The sequence below is a fragment of the Schistocerca piceifrons genome, chromosome 7, assembly GCF_021461385.2.
Source record: "Schistocerca piceifrons isolate TAMUIC-IGC-003096 chromosome 7, iqSchPice1.1, whole genome shotgun sequence".
NCBI classification, from domain to species: domain Eukaryota; kingdom Metazoa; phylum Arthropoda; class Insecta; order Orthoptera; family Acrididae; genus Schistocerca; species Schistocerca piceifrons.
The window spans coordinates 16254104-16274382 of record NC_060144.1 but is presented as its reverse complement, the minus strand read 5'-3'; positions in this window follow the sequence as shown (position 1 = coordinate 16274382).

Genomic DNA, 20279 nt, shown 5'->3' with positions numbered 1-20279 from the left:
GAGCCACTGTGCTCAAGCGGCCTCGCTGCAGCGTCCACCGTGGGACGTACCTCCTTGTTGTCGTGGTGGTCTGCAGTCCGGAGACAAGTTTCTCAGCGCATTCCACGCTAGACTATGCTGTACAAGCCTCTACATCTCTGCAGCCTACAGACTTGCTTCTTGTCTCCAACCATTGGACGTCCTGAAAAGCTTTTTACTCCTTTCACTTCCCTCCACCACCAAATTATAGAATCTTCGAGGCATGAGGACATGTGCTACGAACCTTCTTTTAGTCAGATTGTGCTGTAATCGTCTTTTTTTTCTGCAGTTCCATTCAGTACCCCTCATCATTTAGGGGATATACCCATCTAATTATCAACATTTTTGTGTGGCTACACATTTCAAAATATTCTATTTTCTTCTACATCTACATCTACATCCATACTCCGCAAGCCACCTGACGGTGTGTGGTGGGGGGTACCTTGAGTACCTCTATCGTCTCCCCCTTCTATTCCAGTCTCGTATTGTTCGTGGAAAGGAGGATTGTCGGTGCGCCTCTGTGTGGGCTCTAATCTCTCTGATTTTATCCTCATGGTCTCTTCGCGAGATATACGTAGGAGGGAGCAATATACTACTTGACTCCTCCGTGAAGGTGTGTTCTCGAAACTACCGTACCGAGCTACTGAGCGTCTCTCCTGCAGAGTCTTCCACTGGAGTTTATCTATCATCTCCGTAACGCTTTCGCGATTACTAAATGATCCTGTAACGAAGCGCGCTGCTATCCGTTGGATCTTCTCTATATCTTCTATCAATCCTATCTGGTACGGATCCCACACTGCTGAGCAGTTTTCAAGCAGTGGGCGAACAAGTGTACTGCAACCTACTTCCTTTGTTTTCGGATTGCATTTCCTTAGGATTCTTCCAATGAATCTCAGTCAGGCATCTGCCTTACCGACGATCAACTTTATATGATCATTCCATTTTAAATCACTCCTAATGCGTACTACCAGATAATTTATGGAATTAACTGCTTCCAGTTGCTGACCTGCTGTATTGTAGCTAAATGATATGGGATCTTTCTTTCTATGTATTCGCAGCACATTACACTTGTCTGCATTGACATTCAATTGCCATTCCCTGCACCATGCGTCAATTCGCTGCAGATCCTCCTGCATTTCAGTACAATTTTCCATTGTTACAACCTCTCGATATACCACAGCATCATCCACAAAAAGCCTCAGTGAACTTCCGATGTCATCCACAAGGTCATTTATGTATATTGTGAATAGCAACGGTCCTACGACACTCCCCTGCGGCACACCTGAAATCACTCTTACTTCGGAAGACTTCTCTCCATTGAGAATGACGTGCTGCGTTCTGTTATCTAGGGACTCTTCAATCCAATCACACAATTGGTCTGATAGTCCATATGCTCTTACTTTGTGTATTAAACGACTGTGGGGAACTGTATCGAACGCCTTGAGGAAGTCAAGAAACACGGCATCTACCTGGGAACCCGTGCCTATTGCCCTCTGAGTCTCGTGGACGAATAGCGCGAGCTGGGTTTCACACGATCGTCTTTTTCGAAACCCGTGCTGATTCCTACAGAGTAGATTTCTAGTTTCCAGAAAACTCATTATACTCGAACATAATACGTGTTCCAAAATTCCACAACTGATCGACGTTAGAGATATAGGTCTATAGTTCTGCACATCTGTTCGACGTCCCTTCTTGAATGAACCGTTTATCACCCATGCTTTAGTTCCTTACAAGGCTACACCCCAGACAAATACCATCTGAAATGACTTCCTAACACTAATTTTACATTCGAAATTAGGGATCCGCCCCAGTTTAGGGCGGTATCGCTAAGAATCTACTGCCAAATGACTTATCTCTATATCTGAGAGGCAGTGTCCAGACTGAGTGAGTGACTGACTGCTCACTTACTGACTCAACATCGTCTAGCCAATACCGCTAAGGATAGAAACTAGAAATTTGAAGCGGCTGTTGATATTATACTGTCGTACAGTAGAACCCGTTCTGATCTTACTCCTAAGAGACGATTGGACTGCTGTTGATGCAAACAAAAAACACATCGAGATCTTAAAACAAGATGTCCCAGAAGTGATAAAAGACAAAGGTGTTAAAGTCCTGTGGTCTGGTTACTACGTGTCTCTTGTCTATACTGCCAATCAGCCAAAAGAATCAGCCAATCCCTTTTGCAGGTTGCCCTTACAACGGCTGCCAGCGCCCACAAAAGTTTGATTATCAGTATTTCATATTTATGTTAATGACCGAATTTAAAAGTTTAGAATGCTGTCATACTCTAAGATTCACACTGAGCAGCGAAAACATTACCACCACTGTCCGCCGCCACATTGGATGCCGCCCGGTGGCGTTGCGCTCTTGTGACGCGACAACAGAAGTGTGTAAGCGGGGATCACTCTAGCACAGAGATGGGTTGCAAATGAGGAAACCCATTGAGATCAGCGATTTTGACGAAGGGCAGATTATTATTACGCAGAGCCTGTGAATGAATCTTGAACAGTGAATTTACTTTCAAAACTTTTTCTTAAGAATTTGCTTTATTTACTAGCGATTCATCAAGAACATTAACACATTTAATCACACTATGTGAGCGTGGAAGTAGTTTCCAGTGGGTAACTGATGAAAACAAATCAAATTTCTTTCAACAAATGGAAATTTTATTCCCAAAATCCTTTCGGGCTGAGATCCTTACCGCTCCCTTTTGACACGGCCGTAGTCACGACCGCTCACAAGAGCCTCTGAAGGACTACACTGGTGCAAATCTGCAACACACCAGATTACCTTAAACCAGGGCTTCCTAACCTGGGGTCCGCGGACCCCTTAGGGGTCCGCAGGCTCTTTCTAGGGGGTCCGCGGCCACCTTTCACCAAATCGTGTAAAATAATGAGTAAAAATAATTAAATAAAAATGTGAAAATCAAATTCATCACTTTTTTTCGTGTGTAAAACATGTGTACTTTTACTTCAGGTCGTATCCCCAAGCAGCCTTTGCGGTTCCTAAGTGAGAACGCATACACAGTTTAGTGTCGGAGAATGCGGCTTCTCTGATCGACTGTTTAGCAACAATACGGGGGGCGTTTGTGCCCCGGCTCACGGCGCTAGATGCGCTGATACCTTTTACGCATGCGCGGAGCGAGCTTTGTCGACCAATCACAGCGCTCGCTGGCATGTATGCGGCCCCAGGCATAACTAAATGTTAAACTTGCTTTGTCAGTGCACTACCTATTTCATAAGTCGAATTGTGACCAGATTATTACTTCTAACATGGATCGCTGGCTGAAGTCAGGACCATTGAAGAAGGGTGCAGTTTCTCCATCGCCTTCACAACAAGGGAAGTTTCCAGTTGAAATGAATGAGAAGGGAGGACGACCAAAGGAAGACTTTACATACATTTGAACATTTTTATTCAGATTTCACACACACCACACACACACACACACACACACACACACACACACACACACACACGACTGTTACGAAATATGCATGCTCCTTACACAACAGTAGCCAAATAGTGGAAGTGAACAGACCATAAGCGGCAGCTTGTCAACAGCGAACAGTTTTTACGTGACGTTGATTGCTCTTAGAGGAAGACAGCTCCATTGTGTGAAATTTCAATTACTAAGTAATTTTAATCAGGCTATAGTGTGTTCAACAAAAGGAGTAAATCCACTAGCAAGTGTCTGGATACAGTGGGAATTCAAATTGGATCGTTAATTTCAAGTTGTTTTCATTCATCTCTAAACCAAAGACTATTGATGCTTCGGGGGGCGGAGGGGGGGGGGGGGGATGGGGGGTCATTGGGAACATGGCACTTGCATTAAGAAGCTTTCAGTTCCCATGGGTTTCGCTCTGAAATTTAGTTACTGTGCTCTTGACTGACTAGGGGTCCGCCATGGTTTTTCGACTGAAGAAGGGTTTCGCCAGCTGAAAAGGTTGGGAAGCCCTTAAACTAAAAATTTTTAACAACTCACACAAGCACATAAACTATGCACCCAGTAGGAGGGATGGTAATGGTACAAAACACTAACATTAAAAGATTAACTTGCCACCGAAGGTGCAACTTGATTTTTTAAAAAAAGTCTTACGGTGGAAGGGTGGCAACTTTATATACTAAAATGACCATTTAAATAAAAACCCATGAAATGCAGTCTTACATAAAATATACAAGGTTGGCAAAACGTTCTCTACATTACACATAGCCCGCCTCTCAAGATGATAGGCAAGATAAAAACATATTTCAGAAATTCGGCCGTTACACTCCAAGCAATAAATTCGTTAACGCCGATTTCAACAAACATGACAGAGGCAGCTATTAACGTAAGGCAGACCGACAGACACGAACTGCCTAACCAATGCGGACGGGAGACTGACCAAGGAAACAAGTAGAATTTAACAAGTAAATGAAACAACATGTCGCGAATCAATTAAGTTCTAAAAAAACTGCGATGTCTGGCGAAGACCTGGAGCAGCACCCCCAAATCGCTCTACCGAACCGTCCGCCGCCAGCCGCTTCAACGGACGCAGGAGGGCGCGCCCATCTCCCGTCTCACGGCGTCGCAGCTCGCACCGGCCAGACTGATGTTGTGGGTTGACTCCTGTTGCTCTCGTGTCGGCTGCGAAGCCACTACCCCTCGCTATACGGCGCGGCCCACTGGACTCACGTGGAGACCTCACATGCGCCGACGCTCAAGACGGACCAAGTCATCTTGTGTCCCAGTGCGCGACCGACCAACCGATCGATCCAACCGCCAAGGACCATTGCCTGAACAAACTCGAGCAGACTGGCGGCCTAACACTTACTGGCACTCCGGACGACAGACAGACACTGACTGCCCCACACTGATCCGGCTGACCAACTGACCGACTGGCAAGCTCATAGCGACCCTTAAATGCACGTGAACAGGCAACCTTTCCCATTTCCCACCAGAGGGAGACACCAAAGCTGCGATTGCCACAGCGGCGCCACCGCCAGAAACGGAGGGCAACTGTTTCACACTACGCGCTGCGGGTCGCTCTTCAAAACAGCAATTTTTACCACGGCTCAAGTATCTCGAAGACGGCCAAGCTGGTCGAATTTTCACGTTCTACTGTCGCTAGCGTCTGCGGAAAGATGTAGAACGACAATTAAACTCCCATTAGGCGCTAAATGGTTGGACGTCCGTCACTCTTCACCATAATGTAGGCTCTATGAACTAGGATAGATGTTGATGTGTGGCATCTCTGCCGAAAGAGCACAATGTTAGTGCACGCACTGTTCATCGTCATATTGACCCAACGACATCTACAGTTACGATTGCAGTGAGCACAGGACCATCGGCATTGGAGCGTCGATCAATGGAAACGTGTCGGTTATTCGGCTGAATCACGTTTATGTTACACCAGGTCGACGGTCGTCTCCACAGACGCCGTCATCAAGGTGAACAACGGCTCCAAACGTGCAGCGGGCCACCCATGCAGGCTGGTAGGAGCAGTGTCCTGCTGTAGGAGACATTCTCCCGTGCTTGCATGGGACCTGTGGTAGCAATCGATTACACGGCGACAGCTGAGAAGCACCTGCATCGCTCCATGCTTGATTCCTTCCCCGACGGCGATCTCATCTTTCAGCAGTATAATTGTCCGTGTCTGAGTCAGAACCGGGCTACGGTGGTTTGGGGAGCATTGTAGTGAACAATGATGCCTCGGCGAATTCGCCTGATGTTTATGCCAAACAAGCTATCTGGTTTGCTATCGGGCGCAGTCACCACGTACGAAAATCAGCGGCCCGTTATTTATGCAAATTACGTGATCTGTGCATAGACACCTTGTGGTGTCACGGCCAGACACCACACTTGCTAGGTGGTAGCCTTTAAATCGGCCGCGGTCCGTTAGTATACGTCAGACCCGCGTGTCGCCACTATCAGTGATTGCAGACCGAGCGCCGCCACACGGCAGGTCTAGTCTAGAGGGACTCCCTAGCACTCGTACCAGTTGTACAGCCGACTTTGCTAGCAATGGTTCACTGACTACATACGCTCTCATTTGCCGAGACGACAGTTTAGCATAGCCTTCAGCTACGTCATTTGCTACGACCTAGCAAGGCGCCATATTCAGTTACTATTCTGAACAGATAATATTGTGAATCATGTACCATCAAGAGCGACGTTCATCATTAATGGATTAAAGTTAAGTATCAAACTAATTACGTCCGCTTTCTGTATTCTCATTCCTAGTCATGTTCCAGACCTCACGTCAGTATAGTTCTTCCCTCCTCACGCCAGCCTGCGTGAGCTAAAACGCGTGCATTTCGGCCTCCTCTAGTAACACGGTGTTGGCTCTTCTGCCAACGCAACACACCTAATGCCACATAAACCTACTCACAAACTATCTGATTTCTCATAAGCAGAATCCGTGATGTACTTCTCTCCCAAGACGGACAAACAAGCTGTTAAGCGAGGGATCATAACGTTTTGGCTCATCAGTGTGTAATCTTACATTACAGGTTTAACACAATAAGGCAAGTATTAAAGTTAGAAAATCTCAAGGCAGCGTGCCTCACCGCTCGCAAGTTACCCAAACCAGTATTTGACAGTGAGAGAACTCTACACATAATTTTTCTAGGTGTCACACCCACAAAATAATGAAGGCCCTAACTACATTTTCGCTGTCCATTTAGTAAACTTCCTGATGTTTTAATCAGTTATTTCGTTACTACTAACGTTATTACCAAACAATATCCGCGTATCCACTAAATGTACGTTCAAAATTATATCTTTGTACGACGCACATTTCATGAAATACGTCATAAACATTGATATGCGTTGGAAACTAGCTTTTCTTAGGACGAGGAGCAAATTAACCGGGCTATACTCATCCAGTGGATGATTTGAAACTAATAAAATAAAAAACAGGGTCTTGCGTCTTCAGCCATAAGTGTTTTACATCCTTATCCTCATATATTTAACTTACTAACTCATTTGTGAAGTAATCGGGCGTCTGAAGCTGTTTTGCACATGCGAGTCCGATGCTTTTAAGAGTCGACGATACTGGTGCTAGAATGAAATTTTCACTCTGCAGCGGAGTGTGCGCTGTTATAAAATTTCCCGGCAGATTAAAACTGTGTGCCGGACCGAGACTCGAACTCGGGACCTTTGCCTTTCGCTGGCAAGTGCTCTACCAACTGAGCTACCCAAGCACGACTCACGCCCCGTCCTCACAGCCTTACTTCTGCCAATACATCGGTTCGCAGGAGACCTTCTGCAAAGTTTGGAAGGTACTGGCAGAAGTAAAGCTGTTAGGACGGGGCGTGAGTCGTGCTTGGGTTGCTCAGTTGGTAGAGCACTTTCCAGCGAAAGGCAAAGGTCCCGCACACAGTTTTAATCTGCCAGGAAGTTTCATATCGATACTGGTGCTATCTAACAATAGTAAAGAAATAGTTAGGCAACGTCCTGACTGGCTGACTCGTCTTCGCCCAGTTCATACCGCCAAGTATAGAAACTTGAAATTTGTAGAGGGTATTCATCTTATAGCGTAGGCGTCGCTTAAGAAGGGATTTTTGGAAATTCCAACAATAAGGGGGTGAATTAAGGGATGAAATTATTTTTGAAAACATGTCCCTATTAACGCAATTTTGAGGGTGGAACTACGAAAAATGGTATTTGACTTCTCTGCCAGGAATAAAGAAATATGCGTTTGTGTGTTTTTGGCAATTTAATCCATGTGGGCGAGAAAATTGGACGAAAATTGTTTCAAAATAAATAATTATCAAAAAATTACTAAAGTATATTTAAAACTGCATCAATGGAAACTGATATTTGATTTCTCAGGTAGATATAAACAAGTATGTGTCAGCAGATGAAACTTTCTACGGAAATATCACCATAAGAACGCAAAAGGCATTACTGACAAAAACCTTGGACTCCAGCTACCAGAATCACTTTTTGGTCAGAACAACACTCGGAAAAGACCATGCTTCTACGGCTTTAATTAGCGTGAAAAGTTTAGAAGGTGTTGCATTTTGTGAACTATGCAAAAATTCGATTAAAGGAAAACAAAGAAGATCTGTGCAGACCATGCGGTTTACGCGAGCCAAGCAGGGGCCGCTAAGCTGGTAAATTATGTACACACACGCTGTGAATGATTCCATTAGTGGGAACCATATAAAACTCTGTACACTAGTTCCTGAGACTAGCACTCACATATAGACGGAATAAGGCGGCGGGGATCAGTAATTTATTATAAGTATAGTTTAAGATATTTCTCTTTCTCAGAAATGGTTTTGTCGCTGTTGGCGGTTGACACATTATATTCTCTCTTCTTCGTCCGTGATCAGTTATTTTGGTACCCAGATAGCAAAACTCGGCTAAGCCTTTCAATGTCTCATTTCTCTCAGTTTCACCTGATTTAATTCGACTACGTTCCGTTCCCCTTGTTTTATGTTCGTTAATGTTCATCTTAATCCTGTTTTCAAGCCGCTGTCCGTTCGTTAAACTGCTCTTCCAAGGTTTTTTCTGTCTCTGACAGCAAACCTCAAAGTCTTTATTTCTTCTCCCTGAGCTTTCATTCCCGTCCAAATTTTTCTTTCGTTTTCTTTATTGCTTGCTCATGGAACGTCTAACAACCCTGCCACAACAAAGGTCAAATGATTGTGGTGTTGCTCACGCTGCTAAATACTGCATTTTCGGGCAACAACAAAGTTATTATGTGGCAGGTGTCATTAGAGCACAATTAATAAAGTCATTTCATGTAATAATGAATAAACTAGGCACTCATCTTTTCGTGTTTCCCACGCTGGTCTCGTTGTAAAATCATGGCTCAATCGTCGAAAATCTAGGTGGTGATGATTCCAAGCTCGGATGAAAAGAGGCCTAGGTTTTATTCTGCTATATTCAGAAGTTTTATAGGTGTGTTTCACAAACCATTCTTGAAGATTAAACCTTTGAAAGTTAGCACAATGGTGATGTAAAAAAGTAATCAGCACTCCGATTTTAAGTTTCACTTCTTTTTTATTGGTTTTGTTGCAATATCACGTAACACACAAAACATCACTTCACAATACAAAACATACTTGAAAACATCTTCCTCACTGTTAAAGTTCACATTTTATAAGCTGACGACAATATGCGTCTTTCCAACATGACGTTCAAGACTTGACTTTTTTAAGGTCCGACTCTCTAACTCTAATAATCGTTTACGTGCCCAAAAATCAAGAGTTACAAGTACGTCAAAGATCATAGTGACAAAAGAAAGAATATACATAAGAACAATATCATTGCAATACAAACATATCGATGTATCAAAGTACCTCTACATTAATGAAATCAAATCTGAATGTTGTCTCAGAAATAAGTCAACTACTTTACAGAAACACAGTAGAATATTGCTGGTATCGAGAGGTTCAGGTGAGCTGCCGTAATGGTTACGTAATTGAAGTGCCATTACAAACCGACTGAACATCATGAATATGCTACATCGCTCCCTCACTGTCTTCTCTGTATAACGATGATAGTACGTAGGGATTCCCGAGAAGTGAACCGAATGCTGTGTTCCATAATATGCTGAACGCATGCTGTTCTTATTCAAAATGGATGCTGCTGTAATAAAATTTATAAATTTTTTATCCACAAATTGTAAAGAGTACTGCTACCTTTTATGTGGCGAGATAATTTTACGATACTCCTTACTTCCCGATGGCTCCTGTAATTTTTCAAGCTGAGCGGGCTTTTCTCCTGCGGGGGCACTTGTCTTCCTGCTAAACGTCAACAGTGGGAGTACGCCTGCTTAGCTGGATGGAAACGTGCTCGCCTCCCATGCAAGCGGGCCCGGGTTCGATTCTCGGCAATTAGCGGCCGAACTTCGCCGGGTGGGGCCTCCGGCCAACGGTGCCATACGCTGATTTTATTTTTATCAACATTGGGCCAGTGCTACCGACCGCGCGTCCTGCTAGTGTGTGCTGAGCCGCGTCGCACATAAATAGTATGAAGAATTTGCTACAAAGTATATTAAGATTTGAAAGTGTTGGGTCGCATTGTAGAGCAAAAGAGATTTACAATTCGGTCTATCCGCTGAAAAAGCGCGCAGGATTATTTATATTAAATGGAGTGGACTGTGTATTGAGGATATAAGATGAGCATAAACAATAGGAATACAACGTCAATGGAATATCGTCGAATTAAACCACGAATGCTGAGGGAATTATACAGTGAAAGTAATAAATCAGTTCTGCTATTTGGGCAGTAAAAGACGGAAGTAGAGAAGATATAAAATGTAACTGGCTACAGCAAGAAAATCGTTGCAGAAGAAGAGAAATTGGTTAACATCCAAACCAGAAATTCGTTTCTGAAAGTATTTGTCTGTAGTGTAGCCATGTAAGAAAGAGAAACGTGCACGATAAAAAATTCTGACAGGAACAAAACGGGCGCTTTCGAAATGCGGTGCTACAGAAGAGTGCTGAATATTTGATGGGTAGATCATGTAACTAATGAGGTGGTACTGAACAGAATTTGTGGCACAGCTTGACTAAAAGAAGGGATCGGCTGATAGGACACGCTCTGACGCATCAAGAGATCACCAGTGTAGTACTGGACCAAGAAATGAATACAGTAAACAGTCTCAAATGGATGTTTGTCGCAGGAGTTATTCGGAAATGAAGAGGCTTGCGCTGGACAGAGTATCGTGGCGAGCTGCATGAGGCCAGGCTCTCGACTGAAGACCACAACAACAACGACCACACCATTCACGTTGACAGTGAGTGGTATTGTCCTCAGTTTCAAACATAAACCACGGGGAGAGACGAGAATGTTCCTATCACCTAAAATTTTCAATGTCTGTAAAAGGTAGACAAAGCAATACAATATTGTTTAAAATTGCCAGAACCTTTTTAAATACATGACGATCAGGTTTTACTCCCAGACAACGAGAGTTATCAACAACTCATCTGACAGTAACTCTTGAATTCTGTTTCAAATCATGTCGTAGGGATAGATTCAAATAGATCCAAAGTAAGCACACAAAGGATTGTGTCCAATCTGTTCAAAGATAGTAACTGACAGTAACGTGGTATAGCAGGAAGCGAATTTAAATATTGTCGTTAATATCGTATTGTAAAGACGAAAATCTGAGGAAAACATTAACTATAGTCAACGTGATGTGTGGCACTGTCAAACAGAATGATTACCAGCAAAACAGGAAAGTAGCAAAGGACACACAGTGAGACTTTGTAAAGTAGTGGCAGTTCATATCCTTTTGTATGGTTACGAGCACAGGGCCCTGCACAGTAAGAGCAAACGCGCTAGTGTAAGTGCGGAGGTAAAATTCATAACAAGAACGGTGAGACAAATGCTAAGGGATGAAGTAAGAAACGAACATTTCAGACTGGAATAAGAGGTACTTGTTGTAAATGGAAAAACTGAGATTAACGTTATCCATTTTTCGGATGCAAATTAGGGGTTGTTGCATTTTATCAGCAATAGCTGGTAACTTCCAATTCCGTCAATCGTGCTACACACTGGTACCTCGGGCGTGGCAGCTTATCGACTTCAATGGACACTGACTGGGGCACCAGCAGAAGCGTCAAGCCGGCCGGTGTGGCCGACCCGTTCTAGGCGCTTCAGTCCGGAATTGCGCTGCTGCTACGGTCACAGGTTCGAATCCTGCCTCGGGCATGGATGTGTGTGATGTCCTTAGGTTAGTTAGGTTTTAGTAGTTCTAAGTCTAGGGGACTGATGACCTCAGATGTTAAGTCCCATAGTGCTCAGAGCCATTTTGAGAAGAGTCAACTGGACCCCTTGATGCCTACAGCTGATACAGAGGCTGAGTGTGAAGGGGACTCATAAACTCCGCAAATTTGTTGTTAGAGTTGTAGTGCTGCGTTTTTATAACCTCATGATGAAGCCAATGTCCCTCGAAATGCGTTGTTGCACTGTGTCAGGTACGATTGAACTGGTTGGAAGCTATCAAATATTACAAAAGAAAACTGTGGAGTATTGCTCTAATGTAATTCTCGTACCACTGAAAAGAATAATGAAATACATACTAGTGCCAGGGACGTTGAGAAACGGGTGAAATAGTTAGAATTGAACAAAAGGTCTGATGGAATCTCTATCAGATTCTATACCGAATTTGCGGCTGGGTTAGCCTCTCTTTTGACTGTAATCTATCGTAGATCCTTCGAACATAAAAACTGTGCCCAGTAGTTGGAAGAAAACGCATCTCACTCCCGTCTACAAGGAGGACAGTGCATGTGATTTACTAAACTACCGTCCAATGTCCTTGACATCAATTTTTTGTAGAAGCTTAGAAAATATCCTGAGCTCAAACATGATGAGACATCTCGAACATAATTACTTCCTCCAACCAGTATGGATTCCGAAAACATCGACTATGTGAAACCCAACTCTCCCTTTTCTCACATGACATACTGAAAACCTTGGATCAAGGCAGTCGAATAGCTGGAGGATTCCTCGATTTCCAAAATTTCGTTTGGCTAAGTAGTATATCTACGCTTACTATGAAAAGTGCGATTGTGGGGTATATCAAGCGAAATTTGTGGGTAGATGGAGGATTTCTTGATAATGAGGCCGCAGCATGTTATCTTGGATGGAGAGTCATCCAGAATGTGGAGGTAACTTCAGGTGTGTTCTAGATGAGAAAAATTGTTCAAATGGCTCTGAGCACTATGGGACTTAACATTTGAGGTCCCCTAGAACTTAGAACTACTTAAACCTAACTAATCTAAGGACATCACGCACATCCATGCCCAAGGCAGGATTCGAACCTGCGACCGTAGCGGTCGCGCGGTTCCAGACTGAAGCGCCTAGAACCGCGTGGCCACACTGGCCGACTTCCAGATGAGAGTATGATGGAGTTACCTACATATAATTGATTACTATCAGCAACAAGCTGCATAAATATTCAATCAGATCTTGATAAGGTTTCAAAGTGGTGCAAAAATTTCCAACTTGCTCTAAATGTTCTGAAATGTAAAATTGCACCTCTTCACAAATGAAAAGAAACTTAGGATCGTATAATATCAATGAGTCACAGTTGGATTCGGCCAACTCATATAAATACTTGGGAGAGGCAATTCTTAGGAATATGAAATAAAATAATGATCACACAGGCTCAATCAAGGTTTTGGTTACGTGCATGGGACCAGTGTCAAGTAGGATTAACAGGGGATATCGATGGTACACAGAGGACGCCAGAACAAATGATCTCAGGTTTGTTCGATCCACAAGAGAGTGTCACAGAGATGCTGCAGAAACTGAATTGGCAACGAGCGAGCTGGTGGAATGGTAGCATTCAGAAGAGCGGCGGTTAAAATCCCGGTCTGGCCATTCTGGTCTGGGTTTTTCGCGGTTTCTCGAAAAGGCTTAAGGCAACTTCCAGGGTGGTCCCTTTGAAAAGAAGTCACCCGATGTCCTCCTCTATCTGTAACCATCCCCACGTCGACGAGACGTTAGAGACTGAAGTCATCCTCACAGGAGGCTTGAAAGTGTCCGAGGACGTGGATATGGTCGAACTTGTGACATTAGAAAGGGGGATTTCACGTTAAATAGCATTCCGAAGAGTGAAAGACTGAGTCAGACACGTCATGGAGAGGGACGTGGCTAGTGAGATGAAAGGTCACTCTCTACGCCACAAGTAAAAATTAGGACATATCACGTTGGATTACGTCATTTATAGTAGAAAACCGAGTTTAGTGAGTTTTACAACTTAAGTAGTATGACTATTTCCTGATTCAAAGCAGCAGCACTTACGATCCCTCGAAAACGTGACGTTTTTGCTACGACTTCCGTAATAAAATAACGGGAGGCCATATACTTGTGTTTAAAGTATTTTCATTTGTATTTGTCTTCGTACTACAGTTTGCGTATTATGAAAGTATGCCGTTTCAGGGCAACGTCACAATGGAGATTCGTAAAAAACTATGTATTTGTGTTACAATTTCGTATGATTAAATGACGTACCTGCATTAAATACTCTAAGACAAGGTAATATCGAAGACATAAAGTTCTGTAACACCTTTTCAATGTAGAAGCGCAGAATTGACACTGAAACGTTCTTGGTTCGTGTCCTGGTATCTGTACGTACTTTTTGTCACTCTTCTCATTTTTAAAAGGTTCTGGGAGTTTATAATTAATTTGATAGACGTGTGTTGTGTAATATTCGATGTTATGTAAATTTAAGAGCGCTGTCTGTTCAGGAGCAGAAGTGACTTTGTAGGACTGATTCTGTAGTTATTCAGCACTTGTTTCTTTATTTATCAAAGTAATGTTCTATATTTTGAGACAAAAAATCCCTTTATCCCTTTATAAATGTTATTTGTGACTCTGTGCGTAATCTCTCTCTCTCTCTCTCTCTCTCTCTCTCTCTCTCTCTCTCTCTCTCTCTCTCTCTCTCTCTCACACACACACACAGACACACACACACACACACACACACACACACACACACACAAAAGCGCACCCGCGCGCGCTTAAAGTACAAACAATTTAACACTGATAATGCACGCTAAATAAATAGAGAGTTTGCATTGCTTGCAGTAGGTCAATTAGCATTTCGTGGTTTCAAGTGCTGTACTACAAACGTGCTAAAAATTCTGCTACTGAACAGAAGCTACTAATGAGAATCATCTTAAAGTTTTACTAGAAACTGAGAATGAAGAAATAGCTTTTGCCTACTGCAAATTCCTGTCGCACTATTTGTGGTAGAAGTTTTAAAAACTGGTGTCCTTACTCACAAGACATAGTTTTTCTTTTGTCTTGTATAATTCTCATGGGTATTGAAGCGTTTACTTATGTATATTACAAGTAGAATAACTTGGTCAGCATGTGGACAAAGGAGGAAATGTGCGTTTAATAGCAGTTTCCGTTTAAAAACTGTGTCCTTTGTACTCCAGATACAGCGGCAACTACCGGTGGAGAGCACTGCAGTAGCGAATGAGGATGAGAAGCAAATTTTGTTCCGTGTGGTGTAGCAGCCTCTTCTTCAGTTAGTACCAACGACGATGAATTATATATATAAAAGAGAGAGAGAGATACGTGAACAAAGATGACAGGACAACAGGACATTCAATCAATCTGCCATTGTAATAGTATGGATAGTAACACTGATATTTGGCTTGCTTTGTGCTTAAAGCTCTGTCAGTGCTATATAAAGAGAGAATGATGTTAACATACCATAAAATGGGGTGATTTTGGGTAGTTTTGAGGTTATTTTCACCATAACTTGCGTAGGTTATGTTAGATTGCGTTGTTTGTTACAGAAGTGATGATATATATATATATAGTTACATAATGACTAAAATAGCCTAAAAGTAGAAACTCTGCATGTGCGTATATTTGCCTGAGACATGCAAATGGAGTGTCCAGAATGAACGCATGGATTGGGGTGATTCTGGATACATGTGTTTTTAAATCTCTATTTGAAATTACAAAGTATATGGGTGGAATTCGGACATAAATTGGCTTTTTTTTTTAAATTCTAGGTTCTTCCAATTTGATTTTAGTGACTTTACACATTTTAAGAATGACGGCAATTACAAATAAATGATAAGGATTGAGGCAGTGAATTTTATGTATTAAAGGTCAATTTTTATTTTCCAACAAGTTAAATTGCAAATTTTTGAAGTTCTGAATCAAAATATTAAAAACAAACAAAACAAGGCATACTACTAAAAGATTAAAATAGTTTTCTTCCTCAACTTTCAAAATAAGTTGCAAACACTTTAAACACTGGCCGTAAAGTTACACGTCCCATGTGAGGACGACTTCCTTTCTATCTCAGCTCCGCGGCCTGGAGTCACAGATTCTGCAAAATACTTTTGACACTCCAATTTCCACGATAATTTCGCTCGTATCTGTGAATACTACAGTTTTTGAGCTTGTAAAGTGCTCCATTTGTTCTCGCAGTTAAAAGCGTTCTCTTTCGCTCGCAGTGCCAAAGTAGATATGGAAACGAATATCTACCGGCGCAGTGTCCCAACTGCACAGCTGCCGGGAAATTGCCTCAAATTCGGCCATATCGCGCCGGAGAAACAAAAGTGATCTGGCGAGATCGGCAGAACGCGTCAGGGGGCGGTAAGCGTGTAGGCGACGTGTCCAGGGAGCAGCAATTTGGCGGGAAAACCTCGTTTCCGTTAGCAAAAACGCGCTCGCGCTCGCCAAGTGCAGCGGGTAACTGCGTCAGGAGGGCGGAGGGGTATTTTTGCCTTGCCGTGCGCGTCCGCGAGGCGGGCACAAGTGGATTTGGCGCGCGCGGAATGCTGTTTGCCCGTCGCAGCGGCGGAGTTTGCCGGAATCGGCCCAGTTGGCACGTAACGCGCCATTTGCGAAGGATTACGCCGGCCGTAGTGGCCGGGCGGCGATGCCGCGCAGTGTCGCCAGCTGGGAGGCGAAAAGATAAATAATAAATTCGCCGAAAACAGTCTGTCCGTTACGGGGGCTGAAAGGGTAATGGAGGAGGTGGAGGAAGAGGCGGCAGCGGTGCGCTGCATTCGATTACCGCTCGCCAATCGGCGGGCCGCGCTCCCGCTGCAGACGGCCTGCGCGGGGAGTCCCCGACAAATGGAAAAACGAGAGAGCGTCGGGAATCCGGCGGCGCGCGAGTAATCGCTTTTAAATTCCGCGCCTTATTCGCGTGAATTATTGCGAGCGCGCGCCTGTATCGGCACAGAGTAGGCGTTCATAATAAATGCAACTAGCGCCCGGCTGGCGGCCGGCGTCGCGTGAATAAATGTATCGGCTCGTACCGCCAACTCGCGAGCGCGCGCGGCCGCGACGCCGGTCCGGCAGGCTGAATAAAAAACTAAGCAAACAAAAATTAAAAAACACGCCGGCGCCCGCGTCGGCTGCCGGGTGCACTATTGTTGCCGCCGCAGCCAGAATTAAATCCGGGTCCGCCCCCCCGGAGCGGCGCGGCGCGGCGCAGCGCGGAGTGCGTCCGTCAGGCGACTCCTGTAATTACGGGGGGCGTCCCATTCCTTCTCATTCATTTGGCAATTAAAATGAAATTTAATTATCGGTTTTAATGAATCGCTGCTGCCGCGGCAAGTTTGAGGGAGGGACGGGCCCCGGTCGGTCCCGTATTAAGCAGGAGGCGCCGCACCGTCCGTCTCCCGGAATTCGCGCGAAGTTGGCCCGCGGGAGCGACTCCTGCTGGGCAGGGAGCGACACGTGTGGCCGGCACGCATCTGGACCGTTACGAGCCCTCCCCCCCCCCCCCCCCCCCCCCAGCACGAGGAAAGTGTCGCTTCACCCGCCGCTGCGGACCTGTCAAGTGTGAGGCGGGGACACGACAGAATCGATAAACCGCATTGTACGCCTATAAGACTGCCTGGAAGAAGAAGTGAAGCCTGAGAGGACCTCTTCGGGTTTGGTATCGCACAGGCGTGAACAGCGTCAGGTGTTGAGTGGTCACTGTAAAAGAGGCGAGGATGCCACGAACTCCTGGGAGACAGCGCTGTGAGCACATGGCAGAGTTCAAAAGGAGAGTCTTTGTGGGTATCCATTTGATCGGCTGGTCGAATCGCGCGGGGTCTAGATTTGTAGGACATCCAGTTGAGACACTGCCGCCATGTTGGACTGCATGGGAGTGTAAGGGTAGGCACGTTCGACGGTCTACCGCGTCGGCCACAGAAAGGGAGGGTTCCCGTATTGCGCACCAAGCACATCGTGACCCCTTCACATACGCACTTACCATCCGAGAACAAGTAATCAACCTTTCTTCTTTTTTGTTGTTGTTGTTCATGCTGCATTTGACTACTAGGGCCCACCACCTGCTGGCCGCAGTGCTCCACTCAGAATCGGTGGATGGAAAAAGTATGCGAAAACACAGTGTTGGAAATTTCCGAGTAGAACGATAAGATAAACAAAACCGAACACTGGTGTAATGCGCCACTTATCCGCTGTCACTGTCCATTTCCTCCATACCATCCAGCAGGAGGTCGGATGTACTAGTGCATCCTTTTATGCCAGACAAGGCTTTACTGCTGTAGTGTTCCTTTGCGTGCCACTCTGCGAGCATGTTTCTTTTGCTTTCGTAATGCTGTAAATACCACTGGCTGTTGCACTGTAGCTGACGCAAACCACAACTCATGCAATTTAAAATTGTTTAATGCAACCTTTAACCCAAAACCTTTTAGAACAGTCTTTCCTGCCGGCCCCTGTGGCCGAGCGGTTCTAGGCGCTTCAGTCCGGAACCGCGCGACCGCTACGATCGCAGGTTCGAATACTGCCTAGGGTGTGGATGTGCGTGATGTCCTTAATTTGGTTATGTTTAAGTAGTTCTAAGTTCTAGGGGACTCATGACCTCAGATGTTAAGTCCCGTAGTGCTCAGAGCCATTTGAACCAATAGTCTTTCCTTATTTACTAACAGAGCAACTTCAGATGGTTCAAATAGCTCTGAGCAATATGGGACTTAACATCTGAGGTCATCAGTCCCCTAGAAGTTAAAAATAATCTTCCTTCACAATACATTATAATTATAAAACTATAACCCACCACCTTAATGTCCCCTAGAACTTAGAACTACTTAAACCTAACGAACCTAAGGACATCACACACATCCATGCCCGAGGCGGGATTCGAACCTGCGACCGTAGCGGTCACGCGGTTCAGACTGAAGCGCCTAGAAACGCTCGGCCACAATGGCCGGCTAACAGAGCAACTGAACCTGTCAGATGCTACCAGTTAAATATACGCCTCAGTCATTTGCTGGTGGGGAATTTACTGTTGTTTATCAAATTCGTATAAGGCACGAGGATGGAGTTTCCTTGTTCTCAGCTACTAAATAATAAAAATCATGTTCCAAAGTAGTAATGGAAGATATGATTTAGTTGAAGGGGAGGGGAAAGGAACGGAAAGGAATCAGGACTTGGTACTTCATCAGCGGCTACGAGTGAAAATGTGGGCTCGACTGGGATGCGAACCTGGGTCTCGTGATTACTAGACAGATGCGTTAACCACTGCGCCACACGGGACAGTGTTTACCGCTAATGCGAAGACTACGTCGGTACGCCTCACGGCTGAGCCACATTCCCACCGAGCGCCACTTATCCGCTGTCACTGTCCATTTCCTCCATACCGTCTACTCTGAGATTCCAGCAGGAGGTCGGACGTACTCGTGCATCCGCACTGAAAGAGGTGCATCCATTTCCCATCTAGGCGAATCAGTTATATGAATGCGTTGTGACTCTTCTTTCGGAGGTATCCGAACGAACATACACCACGCATTCACATAAGTAATGTAAGTGGCACACGAAAATGCAACGAGCTGCGAACTAACACAGCCCGATGAAACAAAGGCTGGTATCGGTAAGTAGTTTTTGTGGTAGTGAGTTCCATTCATCCACCAACGCGGATCAGAACTGCCGGATAGTCTTTGGTGCATAAGGGAGTGATGCAAAACGTCTGGCCAACGTATGCCACGCGTCTTCTAAAAAGTTTACGTCGGGGGAAGGGACAGGCCAGTCCGTTAGCCAAATATACTCTCGTCACGAGGCCTCGATCATCTCCGCTGTTGGCTGCGCTCGCGCATTCTCATCCATAAAAATGAAGTGAGAGCTGATTGCAACGCACCAAATAGGCACACACTGAAGCACTTTAACGACATAATAACGTTGACCGGTGGACGTACTGTGTTCAAAGATTTCTAAGCCAGCACGTCAATGCAAAATTACGCCTCCCCACACCGAATCAACCAAACGATCATGTTCTACAATACTAAAGCGTTCTTGTTTGGGGAGGCATGATGTCGCACGGGCGTTCTGGTTCAAATGGTTCTGAGCACTATGCGACTTAACTTCTGAGGTCATCAGTCGCCAAGAACTTAGAACTACTTAAACCTAACTAACCCAAGGACATCACACAGATCCGTGCCCGAGGCAGGATTCGAACCTGCGACCGTAGCGGTCGCTCGGTTCCATACTGTAGCGCCTAGAGCCGCACGCCAGGGCGTTCTGACCTCCAAATCTTTGAACGGAGTACACTCACCGTTTAACGTTATTGTGACACTCAGCGCGTCATTTTAGGAGCGAAATGTGCGACCGCACCGCGGAGGAGAACCAGGAGGAAATTTAGTGTTTAACGTCCGTCGACAAGGAGGTCATTAGAGACGGGGCACAAGTTCGCATTAGGGATGGATGGAGAAGTAAAGCGGCCGTGTCCGTTCGAAGGAACCATCCCGGCATTTGCCTTAAGTGATTTAGGGAAATCACGGAAAACCTAAATTAAAATGGCCGGACGCTAATGTGAACCGTCGTCCTCCAGAAT